This window comes from Orbicella faveolata, unplaced genomic scaffold, assembly GCF_042242905.1.
Source record: "Orbicella faveolata isolate gen_17 unplaced genomic scaffold, um_ofav_v1 contig_34, whole genome shotgun sequence".
Classification (NCBI taxonomy): domain Eukaryota; kingdom Metazoa; phylum Cnidaria; class Anthozoa; order Scleractinia; family Merulinidae; genus Orbicella; species Orbicella faveolata.
Window position 1 is genome coordinate 27,411,696 of NW_028301563.1, and position 16,060 is coordinate 27,427,755.

General features: G+C 39.4%; 1 long non-coding RNA gene and 3 pseudogenes across 1 annotated transcript; 3 read left to right on the forward strand and 1 right to left on the reverse strand.

Annotated features, from left to right (window-relative positions):
• The first annotated feature begins 332 nt into the window (after positions 1 to 332).
• On the forward strand, positions 333 to 2,972 carry LOC149105567 (uncharacterized). Its single transcript, XR_016201172.1, has 2 exons — positions 333 to 815; positions 1,239 to 2,972. It is a non-coding gene; the product is annotated as an uncharacterized LOC149105567 (long non-coding RNA).
• Positions 2,973 to 4,377: 1,405 nt separating this feature from the next.
• On the forward strand, positions 4,378 to 5,813 carry LOC149105568 (uncharacterized; annotated as a pseudogene).
• Positions 5,814 to 6,604: 791 nt separating this feature from the next.
• On the reverse strand, positions 6,605 to 14,308 carry LOC149105569 (uncharacterized; annotated as a pseudogene).
• On the forward strand, positions 7,939 to 9,189 carry LOC149105570 (uncharacterized; annotated as a pseudogene).
• Positions 14,309 to 16,060: the final 1,752 nt, after the last annotated feature.

Sequence of the window (16,060 nt, forward strand, 5' to 3'; positions counted from 1 at the left end):
GTCGATAGATGGGGGGATTTGGGGAGTTTACTCTAGTATAGGGTAGCAAAATTCAGCTGAACTAGCTCTGGTATAGGCTAACGGTTCCAGGGTCCCAGCGGCACATCCCCACCCAAAAATTCCCAAAGTACCCCCCCCCCCTCCCCGCCGGGGCTCCAATTGGCTTCTGTAATTCCCGAAAAGAATCAACTGGGTAGACATCAGACGCCTTCTCATGTTCTTTAACATCAAAATGCACTATTTCTGACAAAGGCTGAACGTTATCAAAATAAGCCGTAAAATAGCCATCGAACGAGCTTCCATCTTTAGTTAGACCAGGAGGGAGGGGCGTCTCTAAGCAAAACATTGGTTGAGTCATCACTGCCAGTGTGACGTCACGTTTCGCTTGGATGAAATTCAAAATGGCGCCCAATGGGTAAAGTACAAGAGGTTGATAAAAATGCAGAATTTCGCTCCGATATTCTACCCCATTTGCCTAGGTTCGTTAATATGTGGTTTATATGACATTAAGGAATCGTTATTTGGTACTTTTCGTGGGCTAAAATATTCAACAGGTAGATAATTTGATCGAGAACTTTCTGTTTTGAAGCCAATTTGTCGAGCAAAACTGTTAGCTGATTGACCTTTCGAGGGCCACTGCATAACGAAGCAGAGCCCTTTTGACACAAGAATTGGAGGTTCGACAGAGGGTATGCTTGGCTTCTTGTATGTGGAATTTCAGTTCTTCAGTGCTCGTGGTTCGTCTCATCAATCCCTTCAAAGTGCAAAGACTGGCTGTGTGGGAAGAACAGCCATGTTTCAGTTAGCCAGGTTAGGTAAGTTTTCTGCCTTATTTCACCTTTGTCGTACTACAGTTTACATTTAGGGCAATATCCGTAATTTGGTTAATATTTATGGTTTGATTAGTAATTCGGTTCTATTTTATTTTGCTTTGTTTGAGAAAAGAGAAGTCTTGATTTTCTTATATGTTAGGTCTGCCACAAATATTATACATAGTTGTGTTACATGAAAAACTCAGCCTAGTTCCTGGCCGGCGGCCTAATTGTGACTAGCTTTTCCCTGATTTTAGTTTGGAATTCGATATTTGAAGAATTGGTGAACGCTGTTAATCCAATAGATCCATCAGAATCTATCGATTTGCAAGGTCATGATCAGCCAATAGTCCCCTTTTGTTCATCTAACAAATTGTGTCCCACTGAAAACAGGTTATTAAAGACACTTCGGTTTTTTTTTTGCAGGGAATGTCACTGGAAGGAACATATCATAATGCACAAATTCCCTTCTAGAATGCCACACTGGGCAGCACTTAGGGATTCTGATGAACATTTTCCCTTTGATGGCTTATGTCCCACCTCCCCCCCCCCCCCCCCTGCCCTTGGATGATCAACTGGCATGGAGTTTTTAACTCACCTTAGTTTAGACTTTTTTTAAATTTCTTTGTCACCTGTCAAGACATACATATGAGAGCTACATATTTTTTTCATGTTCAGTCATGCTGTCAAATTTACAAGTTCTTTCTTCATTTTTGCACCCCCTTAAGCACTTTTCCACACCTCCTTATTAAACTCCCATTGATTATGACAGCCGAAGATATTTTCTTTAAAGGAACAGAGTCATACAAAGGCTTACCACAGCTTGATTGCCAGTATAAATCAGTTGACAAGTTTAATTTGGAATTAATTTGAGATCCCAAATATATGATAGTTTCACTTAATAAATTGGTGTGAAGTTAAAAAATGTGACTTTTCTGTTACATCAGCAACTAAAATAGATGCCACCAACCTTATTGACTTTAATACCATACTGAAAAAAAAGCTAGGGTGGTGAAATTCAACCATTTTTACACAAGGATAACTAAACATTTAGCTATGAAGACACAAAACAGTGCAAAAGAGGGGAAATTCTCTGGAGCTAACATCAAGGTTTTCAGAGCTGACTGCTATCACACAAACCACAAATAAAACCACTAACAATGGATCAGGCAGGGCATGTATGGCCATATATGGTCAGAATGAGAGCATAGCTGCTAAGCACACTGGAGGAGAATGAAGCTTATGGACCTCCGGAGTCTGAGGAAGACATGTTGATTTAGTCAATCATTCATTCCTTTATTTGGTAATGCAGGTTTTATGAAAAGTAGCCTTCATTCAGTGTCCACTCTGTGGATATTATCCATTCCAAGAAGATAGGAACAGATAATGTCCAAGGACAAATATCAAGCACATTTTTAAAGTCAAATGGAAGCTATGGTGTTTATTATACTTCAAATATTTTTGGCAATGTGCAGAATCTGCTTGAAGATTTGAAAATAGGGGAGTACCACTCCACTGGAGAATATTTTACAGTTGTAGCTTGAGCATTTAGTGATGCAATTAGACAAAGACATGCAAGCGACAATATTTGATGGATTAAATGGTACATATAGCCATAATTGAAAGTATAGGCTGATGTGGACCTGTGAAGAGCAGGAGATGATTATAGGAGCAGAATAAATAAAAAAAGCTAATAGGCATAAAACTTTTTTAAATATAAAAAATTAATAAGAATAGATGTCTGATTGTCTTTACAGCATTTCTGCACTCTAACACTTAGTATTTGCTGTCATTTAGTGCTATGCTGCAATATCTATTTAGTGACATTTAGTGGAGGGTTGTTTTTTTTTAGTTGGAATATAATGAGAACTTATAGGGATGAAAAGACTACAATGCAGCCTTGAAATTCTTGGAGGCTTAAGAAATAGGAGCCATTACAACATGGCAATGCAGGACAGTTGCAGCATCATTAGCCTGTTCCATGCTCTCGGTCTCTTTCTCTACAAAAACCCGCTTGTTGCTCGGCCACTTTTTTTGATTGTGCCCACTGACCAAGAACCTGGAACAGGTTACAGCGTCATCCAAGATGTGGCATTGTTCAGGAATAAGCCAAGTTATCAGGTTATGACAAAAGATAAATAAATCATACAGCAAAATTGATTTCACCATAACTGTAATTTTTGTATTTAAATGCTATACATATTTACACCAAAATTGTAAGTGGCAAGAAGAAAACCAAAAACAGCTTACTCAGGCTAACTCTAATTTGAACTTTGTTGTAAGTATGAAATCACAACACTGAACACCATAACTGCAGTGGACAGCAATAAGTCAACAGTTGCAACGAGACAGGAAAAAAAAGCCAACAAACCTTCACAACAAAAGCCAACAAATAAAGCTGCTGTACGATTAAAGCTAACAAATATCACCATACAGCGGACAAAATTAAAACACAAAAGGCGAACGGAGTTAAAACACAAAGAATTGAATTCAAAGGCCAGATGACTACCACCAAAAGTTCTCCAAAACATGCAAAAACCGATCACATCGCAGGGAAATTTTGGTGGAAATCAAGAAATAAACAACATCTCAACACTCAAACGGATTGATGAGAGGAACGGCTGATTCAATCGACACAGAGATATACGCAGGTTAAATGTATACTATCAACGCATAAAACCTCCTATTAACAAGACTATTGGTAAGACATTTAAGAGAGAAAACGCGAACGTTTTACGTTGACCTCTCTCATCCCGTTTTCAAGATGGCGGTCCCGCCACTTACCCGCAAAATTCAACAAGGATACACGATAACGCACGTACAAAACTAAAACAAATAATGCGCACAGACAAAAAGCAACAATAAACTGTACACACCTATACTTAGTTAGCGAACAAAAGCGATATTAGGCCTGTTTTTTGGTCTTTCTTAATCTCTGTTTTCCTTTAATGGCGTAATCTGCACAAGCTACTCGAAGCGCTCACTCGTTGCTATGTGACATCACAATGGTAGCAATGAGTCGGTCACGAATCAATACCGAAAACAATAGAGTCACCCCCTCCCTCCTGATTACACTATAAAAGAATTAGCAGACTGAACTGACGAACGCGGAAAACTTGACTTAACGGTTGACGTGTATGTTAATAATGTGCTAGAAAGAATCACGATATTTGCAAATGAAGGATTCTGTTGTGTTTTTCATGTATGATTTTTTGTGTTTTTTGGCTAATGTAAATTAAATACATTAGAGACAAAAAAAGTGAGTGCAGACGATCTCAAATTGTCAATGAAAGAAATAATATCGTGTTCCTCGTTTTCCTAGAATCGATTTTTACATCACACTACCGGTTATTAAAATTCGAAACTAGTGATTCCTGGTTGCATTGTGGATCAGAGCACAGTCTAGCGATAAATTCATTGTAGTTTCTTGTGTGAATGAAGCAACCTCTAGTATTTCGACCTGATTAGGCAGGTATTTTGGTCAATGTAAAAACACAAAAGGCAATTCTTTCTGTTCTTTCGTAATGTAAGAAACGATGAGGAAATACATGAGACAAGAAATATAAGTGATAGAAACCGACGTTTCGGTGCATCTTGCGCCATTATCAAGGTTACATAATTAATGATAAAATGCGGTTTGTGAAAAGGCTAAGTTGAAGCGAATTTGCATAAAAGAGTGCCAAGCTAATTACATGAATACTTTAGCACGAAGAGAATCCGACTGTACATTCAATGCTGGTTTAAGATCTTGAATACTCAGCATTTCATTAACAAGGCAATGAAATAGGTTACTTATATAGGACAATTGATACAGTATTGTTATTTCAGATGTTTCCGGGTCAAGCTCTTCGACAAAGTTGACATCCTGCTAAAGCTTGCGCTGTCTTTTTCGCTTAAACAGTAACCACAAGAAAGGCTTCCTGTCTCTCTAAGAAAAACGGCGCAATGATTGAGATCCATGGGTCTGGTTTTAATAGCCAATCACATCACCTTTCCTCTGTGGGTTGGCAATGAGGTTGCGTTATAAAGCTTGTACTCTTCTGATCGAATTCTTTCGAAGAAGTGACTTATCTGATGACTTAAGTTGTGCATGCACTGTATGGTTATTGCAAACAAAGCTCTTGTAAAGCCCCTGATATAATGGCATCAGATTTCGGAGATTTGGAAGAATTGAAGAATCACATCTTCCTTCAAGCAGCCAACGTCGATTTAGCAGGTGATAAAAGCTCGTTTGATGTCTACCGAGAACCTCGTGGCTCCGGTCCGACATTTACTGTCACAACGCTCCATATTTCTTGCAAGTCAGACACATATCAGAGAAGTGGTGGTTTGTACGGCGGAATTATCATTTACGGGCGTAATGGCCAAGGAGATTGGCGCACCGCAAATGGTACCCACTGCAAGAGTGGCTATGTTGTTATCACGCGAACAGACACCAAGGAATTTAAAGATCTGCAAAAGAAATGGCCACGGGAACCTGGCCAAGTACATGGCATCGTTTACAGAAAAGCTTTCGGGGAATCTCTGAATGATGTGACAGCGGTAGGCGAAGGATTTGGAGTAAAAAAATGGCCAGTTGACGACTAACTCAGGCGCCCTGAATCCTGTTAGTGATCACTACCATGATGATAGCAAAAGCATGCATAAAGATTCTGAGTCGCTTGTCAAGGAACTGATCAAGATCTGGAGGGATGCAGGGCCTAACTTTCCTGCGAGGCAGAATTACACCGTGAAAGAATTAGCAGACTGAACTAACAAAGGCGGACTTTGATTAATCAAAATAACAAAGTAAGATGATATTAAACGATTGATATGGAGAATTTAACGATTATTGACATGATGTTGAAGTTATTTTAAAAGTGTTTGGATGAATCGTGATATTCGGAAATAAAGGATTTTGTTCTGTTTATCATGCAGGGATTTGTGTTCAACAGATGATGTAAACTTAATACATCGAAGATGATAATGTGGATAAAGAGAATATTAAATTGTGAAATAGATGTTCCCGAGTTCCCCTTTTTCTGGGAATAAATTTTTCATTTTTAATGAAGCCATTTCCTAAAACCGGTTTTCGCTTGACCTGTTCGGTAAAACTTCCGGTTTCAATATTCGAAACTATCAGTGTTTTCTGGTTGAAAATGAAGCTGATGAGCACTTAACGACGCGACCTCTTGTATTTTCGCATTCGGCCGGCAGGATTGAACCGCTTTCTGGCCGATAGAAAAAACACAAATTGGCCTCTCTTTCGTATTGAAAAAAGGTTATTTACGAAAATTGTTAAATTGCTGTTCTTGGCAAAGGTTGGTCAAGGTCGCCAAGACAGCCGACATCCTGATATTCTCGGAAAGAATTCAATACTAACACTGACTTACACTTGCAAAGCTAACCACAATAAAAAAAAATTTACATGCTGGCGTTCTTGTTTTGACGTCACTGCTCCACTATCCCCAGGTCTCCTCTTTGCACGTTTTAGACGACCAAAACGCCATGAAGAAAATTTGATATCGGAATTTTTTTTGGATCTTTATGTCAGGATCCTACGTAGATTCGATCTAGCAAATAAAAAAAACAAACGTGTCATATATTAATATACTTAACGTCTGTTTTACCAGCAACGCAACCTCGAGAGCTAGTCAGAGTTCATCTCAACACCGAGAAAATCAGGGTTTGTTTTCCACGTGGTTTAATTTGGGAGGATGAGGAAAACGACTGGTGTACTGTTTCTTAATTGTAGCATGTACCCACATAGACTTAAAGATTTGGTAATCATTGTCGGTGGTAGGGACAAACATGATATATATTTATTTTATTTTATTTTTACAATTCAAGGTTACTTAAAGATAATTACAGTGGTTAAATCTGTCATGATTCGAAATGGTTTTGGCAGTGCAGGACGATTACAGACATAAGGTAGAGCTTTATCCTTTAACTGCAGACATCTACAAACCAATGATTTTAAATATTAGCGAACGCATTGAACACTGTACAATAAAACATGATCAGAGTTCCATGATCCTTTGAACTTGAGCAGCCGACAAAACTCAAAATGCAAATAATAGTAACTTAGTATGCTTACAGGAAGTGTCCGCTACAGGATCTGCCGTTAGCGGGGGTCGACTGTACACATTTCATAACTTTAGAAATCCACTGCTAAGGTTAAGAACTTTCCGACCTTATCATCAGAACAGGCCATAAAAAAAAATTATTCCAAACGTTTATATATAAAAAAAAAAAAAACAAAGGAATCACAACTGGATAGTTGCTGTACTTCTCTCCTGCAGCTGGATCAGTTGTCGAGGGCGGGGCAAGCTTTTTATCAGTGAATCTTCCGAATTCCCCGTCTGTCTAGTATCGCTCTCCTCATCGAACCCCTCATCCTGTTCTCTAATTTCATAATGTGCTCTCTTCTGTTTCTTCTTCCTCCTGTGTCGACGCCCATCACGTGACTCCTCTTGAAAGCTCTCCCCAGGATCTGCTCTCGTACTCAGACCACGGCGGGCTGGCATCGGTGTTGGGACCCTTTCCCGTTCGCCTTCCTCCAACTGACCGCCATAAACTGCAGGAGCCAAAGTTGAACTTCCTTTGCTGTGTTTTGCCTTCTTTTTTCTTTTTCTCGCCACGTTCGGACTTGCATCATATTCAACCTGTCCTTGGCGATCGTCGTTAACATAGACGTCTTCAGTTTTGTTCTTTTTCTTTTTTTTCCTTCTTGAATTTTCGTGTGTAACCGTTATTGATATATTCTCCCGTTCAATGTTTTCTGTTCGAACATGACCTTCGTTTTTACTTGCTGTAGAAGGTTTTGAAATATTTTCACGTAGCTTCTTCAACGCTTGTTTTCTCCTTTCAGTGTTGATAGCTTTTTGTCTTCTTTTGCTATGGAGAGATAACAGCATAAAGTATTTTGTTATCAAAGATGTTAACGAAGAATTGAAACAGTTATAATTAGAATCTTACTTCTATTCCAGAAGCGTAACTTTTCATGGCCGAGTCATACGGTAAAATTTTTGCTCACCAACCCATTCAATTGTTTTTGCTCGCAGAGCTTACTTTATACAAAACTTATACACAGATTTCATCATTTTACTGTTGACTGAGGCTAAGATATATCGCAGGGTTTTAAAACATGTATTTCAAAATGCTACCGAGCGACGTTTTTCGTGCTGTGTTTGTCTGTCGTAAAGATGTCGTAAGATGATTCAGAGAAATCATGTTGTTAAATCGAAAAACCGTTAAATCAAACCGTGTATAATCGACTCTACACAAACGATTCCAACGACATATTCGGCTGAAATTTGGTTTAATTCAAAAATTGTAAGCTTAGGAGTTTTCAGAGTTTTTAGAATGCACCGAATTGCCGGATCAAAACAACTAAGAAAACATTAAATTGTAAAAATATACGCACATTTACACACAAATTTTGTCGGTAATTATTCTTATTCGAAATGAAACTAAACAACAAGTATGACTTCCTTAAAAACTACTGAATAAATTAAATAATTTCGCGACGTAACGTGAGGTTACGTTTGTAAACATTGTACTCTGTTCCTCTAAGCGGCTGCGAAGGAGACTATCTGAGCCCTGGGCAGTTTCCTAATTGAAAAAATTGTATCAAGTTTATCGGGAGGTTCAACTTTTTTTCGACATAAGAATCGATATCTCTTTGTACCTGCCGACTGTCAACAAATATGTCACACTTTGGAGTCTACGTTGAAGAAGAAGATGATAAACTTGTTGTTTCCTCAAAGAGTGCTAGACTTCCGATTTTTATCGCCGATCAGATCCATATAGTGGAAGTCGCTACAAGTATGGTGGAATTATTCTTCACGGGCAAAATGGTCTAGATGACTGGCGTACTGCCAACGGTACCCACTGCAAGAGTGGCTATGTTGTTATCATGCGAACCGACTCCACGGAATTTACAGAGCTGCAAAGCAAATGAAGGAGCCGGGCAAAGTAAATGGCATCATTTACAGAAAAGCTTTTAAGGAATCGTGTAAGGATGTGAACGTTGTCGGTGAGGGGTTTGAAATCATGGATGGTGAATTTAAGACCATTTCAGGTGCCTTTAATCCTGTTGACGATGACTATCACGATAGCAGCTGGAAAATGGCTCCAAAATCAACACATTGTGTAAAGAAAGTCGTGGAGTGGTGGAAGAGCGTCGGACCCAACTTCCTCGACTGCCGGAATCACAAGGTTAAAGATTTACTGTCTTCTTATGAGGACTGATGCTCTACAACTGAGTCGAAGAGTTTTAAGTTTTAAAACTACAGCTACCTATCGAGACCCCGGCATAAGACACTGTAAGCTACTATAGTGTAGTGCTATTATGTTTTCAACTTTTGTGACATGACTACGTCTAGAATATACATACTACATAATCCGCGCACATTTTATCACGCCAAGATGCGTTTTTCACAAAACTACTTCACGGTTGATCCGTTTTGAAAAATTTAGCCTAAAGTTTTCAAATTCGTCATTGGTAATCCATGTCAACTGAATCTTCTCCATCCTTGAACATCCTTGTTCTTTCTCGGTTTATTATTACTTCTTTTGTGTTTTTCTGACTAAACAAACTAATATTTTGTAGTTTCCTTCACGTTGAAGGTAATTTTGCACGTCACGGAAAACCATTCAAATTATCGTGACGTAGCCCTTTGACAAAAATACAAAGAAATCTACGCGACCTTCGAAAGTAAAAATCCATGGAAATAGATTTCCTTCAACGAAAGCAAGTTGTTTTAACATAAGACAGATCGGTCGATAGATATAGCAAAAGGATGTTTATAAGTTGAATAAGTAATTTAAATCCCGCGAACTTTGGGGAAATTTACTGTATTCCAATAAATGGAAAATTTACTTCATCTAGAATCCTATTCCACGTGTAACTGCAATAAAAGACGGTAAAAACAAATCGGTAAAGAACTTTTAATTTTTGTGAGGGGAAGTTCTTCTCATCGTCTTAAAATTAATTAGTTAAGGGTTTTCCATTAATATTCCCTTCTTACTTATTTTCTACCCAGATGTGTCAGTCCACAAAAAGTTAAGCAAAAAACACCTTCACCGCAGGCCATCCCAGTTTATAATTCAAAACATTGATAAACTGCCCAAATATCAGTCAAGTTGCTTAAGGTCATTCCACTGAAATAGAACCTGCACTGAGATTTTTGTCAAACTTTGCCTATTGACTGTTTATATTGTAGGAACTTAAATTTGGAAATAAAAATGAGGGGTACCCGTGTTTGTTTAGGAACAACAGCATCTTGTTTATACCATATAAATCCTTACAATAGCACCATGATTATAGTCACGATTGCTTGCTAAATTCACGTTTCCGACGATTTGTTCTTGCTCAACACTGAGAATTCTCCCATATTTCTTTTACATAGAGAAATTTATTACTCAATTCAACACAACAGAAAAAAATGATAGGTCACCGTACTCGTTTTCGAGAAAATGACGATTTGCCTCTACGGCGAGGTCCAGCCGCAAGGAAAAAGCCGCCATTTTTAATGCGCGCGCGCTAATCACGCGTGAAATTATGCGCAGTAGGGATGCGCAATGCAATACAGGGGAATAACCTTAATTATGCACGATGTCGCCTGATTTTAGCTTTAAATAATGATAATAATAATAATAATAATAATAATAATAATAGTAATAGTAATGGCACTTCGGGCAGTATATCCACAGGGTGGCTCTTCGCCTGCCCGATGCTAACTAAATTACAATTGTAAAAAGGTTAAAAGATATGTAAAAATTTATATCTATATGTAAACGAGATAAAATTGTGTTTTAAGATATGTTAAAATAAATAAATGAATAAATAAATAATTAAAATTATGCCAGATGTTCTAAAGCTCTCTTAAAAATAATGTTTTTGGTGTCTTTACAAAATTTAATATAGTCTTGGCAGCACCTCACGTTGCTGGGCAACGTGTTAAATAAATTTGCAGTCTGGTCCTGTAGAGTATTATTAATTAAAGATCTCTCTAACTGAATGCTGTTGCTAGATCTTAAGCATCTTTCGTGTTGAAATACATTAAGTTTCAGATAACTTGGCCAATATGGGTTGTGAAGGGCTTTGTGAGTTGCCTTAAGTAGGTTCCATTCGCGTTGTTCCTTTACGGGAAGCCATTTGAGTTTCGTAAGGATGTCTTCGGAAGACACAAATCTACCAAGCACAAAACTAGCTGTAGCCTTTTGTACTCTCTGGAGACGTTTCATTAAATAATCCGGGAGTGAGTGGTATACTATGTCATTATAATATAGCTTGCTTAGAACCAGTGCCTGTGCCAAATTCTTTTTGATATGGAAAGGCAGGATGTTCTTTAACTTCCTTAGGGTTGTTAGAGTAGCATAGCAGGACGCTGCTACTTGCCTGACATTTCCTTCCCAGTTCAGATGCTCATGGATGTGAGACCCCAATAATTTAGTGGTGGTCACTCGTTCCAAGGGGATGCTGTTGATTGTGATGTCGAACTTTTCAGTGTTTAAATGATGGACCTTTGATAACTGCGGAGTAGATAATAACATCAGCTTAGTCTTGGAAGGATTAATGACTAAGTTTGCTTCACGTGACCACGCTTCCAATTTGCCTATAATTGTAGAAAGTTCAGTTAGAGTTGATTGAAGATCTGCTGGTTTGCAGTGTGTGTACAATTTGGTATCATCAGATATTGATGACATTTAACTCCGCGTACATATGACTGAAGGTCAGCCACGTAGAGATTGAAAATGAGTGGCCCCATGATAGAACCTTGAGGTACGCCGAAACTCACCATACAAAGCTCTGACGTTTTGTCGTCGACTTGCACAAAGTGTTTCCTTCCTGTAAGATATTGGATCGTCCATTTAAGATATTCCTTGGAAAAGCCCAACAGGCTAAGCTTTTCAAGAACAGTCTTGTACTTGATGGTATCAAACGCCTTAGAGAAATCGGCTAGTACCATGAGGGTAACTTCTCCTCGCTTCATGGCGCGAATAATGTCATCTCTGATCCCTAATAGAACAGTAGTCGTTGAGTGTCCTTTCCTGAAGCCTGAGATATTCTCTTTTAACAGGAAGTGAGAATCAATGTAATCGATGACTTGGTGGTGTACGAGTCTTTCAAAAACTTTTGAAAGGACCGGAAGTATTGATATCGGTCTCATGTCTGATACACTGAAGGTAGGGCCACTGGTCTTAGGGATTGGGGTTATCCTCGCAACTTTCCAAGCGTCGGGAAATGTTGATATGACAATACAGGAATTTATCACGCCTGTCAAAGGTCCTGCAATCAGGTCGGCTACAGGCTTTAGGAGCTTAGCTGGTATTTGGTCAGGTCCTGTCGATGTATCGGAACGAATTGATTTGATTTCCTTGAGGACCTCTTCATATTTAACGTGACGCAAAGTGAATGATCTTTCCCCCATCAGGCATGGCTGCAAGCTATCAACAAAGTTCGGTAGGTCTTCTTTTGCGTCAACGCCTGCATTTCCGGTGGTGCGTTGGGAAACTTCTGCAAAATGCTTGTTAAGCTCATTGACATCCAGACGTAAAGGCTGTGGACATGGGTTCAAAATACGGTGTATAATACGCCAGAGCTCTTTCGGTTTCGTTAATGATAATGCCGTATTGATGAACGATCGTTTCGCCTCTTTGATCGTTGTTTTCAGACGATTACGGACGTCGCGAAAAACTTGCCAGGCATCGGGTGTTTTTAACGAGTGTGCCTTGTGTCTTAGTACATTTCTCTGATTTTGAAGACCTACAATTTCCTCATCATGTAACCAGGGAGCTGGTGGCCGTGTGACCTTTGTGCGTGTCAGTGGAGCGTGTCGCTCAATACAGTCAGAGATGAGTGTAGTAAACATCTCTAGCTTTTCTTCAGGATCATCTGTTGCCTGAATGACACTAAATGGAAGGGATGTAAAGTCGCGAACGAACTCTTCTTCCTTGAACCCACGCTCTTTTCGAATCATTTTAAACCTTGGAACAAAGCGCTCAGCACGAATGTTGAGGCACGCGTAAGGTGCATCATGGTCGCTCACATTTGAGCATGGAAGAACATCAACATGCGTAACACGCTTAGGATCATTTGAGATTATGTGATCAATCAAGGTCTCACTGTGAGGTGTAACTCTTGTTGGCTTTTGCACGTGCTGTGTTAGGTTAAACGTGTTCAATAAATCTGTATACTGTTTTGTCAACGGCGCATTTGGCTTCAGCACGTCAATATTTAAATCCCCAGTAACAAGCAATAAACCGTCCCACGAAGTTGACAGATCCGCCAACATGCTCTCCATTTGGGACATCCACTGTTGGGTATCCAGTATTCTTGTGGATCTGTATATGGTTCCCAGTAATAAGTGACTATGTTTATTGCGTCCTTGAATTTCAAGCCACAAGTGTTCTAATTCAGGGTATCTTGATTCAATATCCTTACGCCTTTTGTACTTCACACTTTCTTTAATGTATGCACCAACGCCTCCACCTTTCATTTTATCTCTGTTCCTAAACTCATTAGCACAGCCAGGAATAGTTACATGGCCAAGTAGTTGTGGGTTGTCTTTGAGCCATGTTTCGCTAAGCATGACCACGTCAAAACCATATCTTTGAATGACAAGGAGTAGCTCATCGGATGTTGATGTGTGCTAGTAAGTATCAGGCGATATCATGCACACTTGTGTGCTATAGTGAATGAATAATCAAATGAAAACAGAATAACCAGTATCCAGACATACCTGGCACAGTGAAGACAGTAAGCCACTAGGCACAAGAAACCAACACAGCAAAACTTATTGGTATCATTATATAGTTCAATTTATTATCACTGCTTCCTTCATTTGATTCAGTGTTGATTTTCATTGACTTGATTTTGACGCCCATAGCAGATGATATGCTGCTCTTGTGATCCTCAAAAATCTTCTTTAGAACTGCCACTGGAACCACACTGTGGCCATCTTTTCGAATGTCACTTCCATCAGGCAAGGTGACAAACAACTGGACTAAAACATCATCACGGTCTTCTTGTTTAGGAGAATCAAGCACAACTGCATTTTTAGTGCTGAATTTTCTGAAATTAAGAATCAGCTTTCAATTTGTATTTTAAATAACAACAGGATGGAAAGTTAGATGCCCACATCACAGCTTTCTTTTTGTTACAAGGAATTTAATTATCTTCAAAACCCATTGAAACGTAATGTATCCATGACTTAGTCACAGTTTCCTTTGATTAACTGCTTGTATCAAATATACAAAACTAACACAACAGCCACATGCAGCACACACCGCCCTTTATATTAAGAGTACGTTGTAAGCTTTAAAAGCTGAACTTATTGCCTAAATTTGAATACATACCCCTTAAACCGTTTCCTCTCTTGTCCTCGAGTCTCCTCTTCATCTACGCATCCTTTCGTGTAACCAGATTGACGTTTTTGCGAAGCCGAGAAAGTTGCAAAAGCAACTTCACCAACAAATAAAATATTTTTACACTGATTCAGGAGAGTCATATCAAACGCAGTGTCTTCAGTTGATAATAAAAACGGTAACTGCAAACAGTTGGAATCAAAATGTTTCTGCCCTCCAACAGTATAGTATCCAAAGTGCTCGTAAATTTTGCACACTCGGCACAATTTAGACAATCTGCTTCCCAAATAGGTGCCACGTTCCGCATGATATATCACAACTGCATGAGTTTCCTTTTCCACAACCAAACGTTTCATGCATTTCCCGCAGCCGTCTCGATCCGAACATAAGATAGTGGCCGACGGCTCCGCACATTCAGGAGTCAAATCATGGAATTCTCTAAAAGTATCCTTTTCTGACGTGCACTTCAACCTTGGATTCAAATATAGAAGACTGCGAGTCGTAGCGTTGAAAGTCTCCACATCTTCAGGACAACATTCCTCTACTTCACCATAAACAAACCTCTTAATGACTGATGAAATACTAGATACCTTTAAAAACACATGTCATGGTTTGCAAAACGAAATTTACGCGGAATAAACGCATGTAATCTTCCCCAAAGATCGACATCTTCAGAGCGGTATCGATCAGGTGACCGACAACATCAACGGCAACGCCGTTTCCAGGTTTAGCAAGAAAGAACCTGGGAAGGAGGTTGCGTCAATAGAGGGACGCTCCCTCGTAGGCTCGATTACCAGCTGCTGTTCGGGAAAAGAGCCCGAGCTCCTCCCCCGAACTCACGGCTGGACTCGTGGACTTGGCATTGTTAATTTCAACCAATAACAAATCTGCCTGCCTGAATCGAGCAGGCTGCATAAATTAGCTTTCTCGCAGTAGCAAAGGACCGCAAAGGAGTTGTGCGACATGAAGTGCGATCGCATTAGTGGGATATTTAACAAATACCGTCAATTGATGAAATCTTGCCTGATCTAAAACATAGTGGTGTATACAACACGCAAAATGGTCAACAGACTTATACGTTAGAATCTATATTTGAATCATTTGGTGCCAGAATATGAGATAACGAACAAAGTAAACAAAGGGAGGGATAAACGCAAACATCGATTTCAAGAAACAAAACACTCAGTCAAATTGATGTGTACCTTAGTCTTCTTGAAGAGAAGCAACTTCAGTCTCTGGCGAAGCCAAACAAAATTAAATTTTTAAATGAGCCAAAGCAAACCGAACTAGCAAAACATAAACATGGTGTCAACACCATGCAGACCAACATATGTGTGACCTTTGACATGACAGTTGCTACAGCATAGTCAAACAGCTATGCTCTACTTTTTCTAAAAAAAAAAACTCTTCTATAGAACACAGCATGTAATGCCCTTCCGCGACAATAATGTGAAACAAAATAGGTTGGAGGGCCAAAGTTAACAGAAGTGGCGAAAACCCTACAAATTTTACGAGCCGTAGGCGTCATGTGGGCCTGCCTATGATTGTCATCAGATGACATTTCCGGCTACCTGAAGCGCCGCAAGAATTACATTATGAAGTTACGTCACAGACATGCTTTGCCGCTCACGCTCCAGCCGTCTCTTCTCGGGGAGGAACGTAGACCGGACTCGAGAAAGCGGCGGAAATCGAGCCTAGCTCCCTCGTCGAAAGAGAACGTTGTCCTGGCGACCTCACCGCCGACCAAAAACAAAATGACGTGTGAGTGGTTTAAACAGAAACTTTCAGCAACGGTATGATCGATAGTAAGCCATGGTTTTTCCCTCATAGTTTCGTTTAAAACAAAATAACACGTCATTCAACACTGATATCACTGGGTTACATAACATATTACC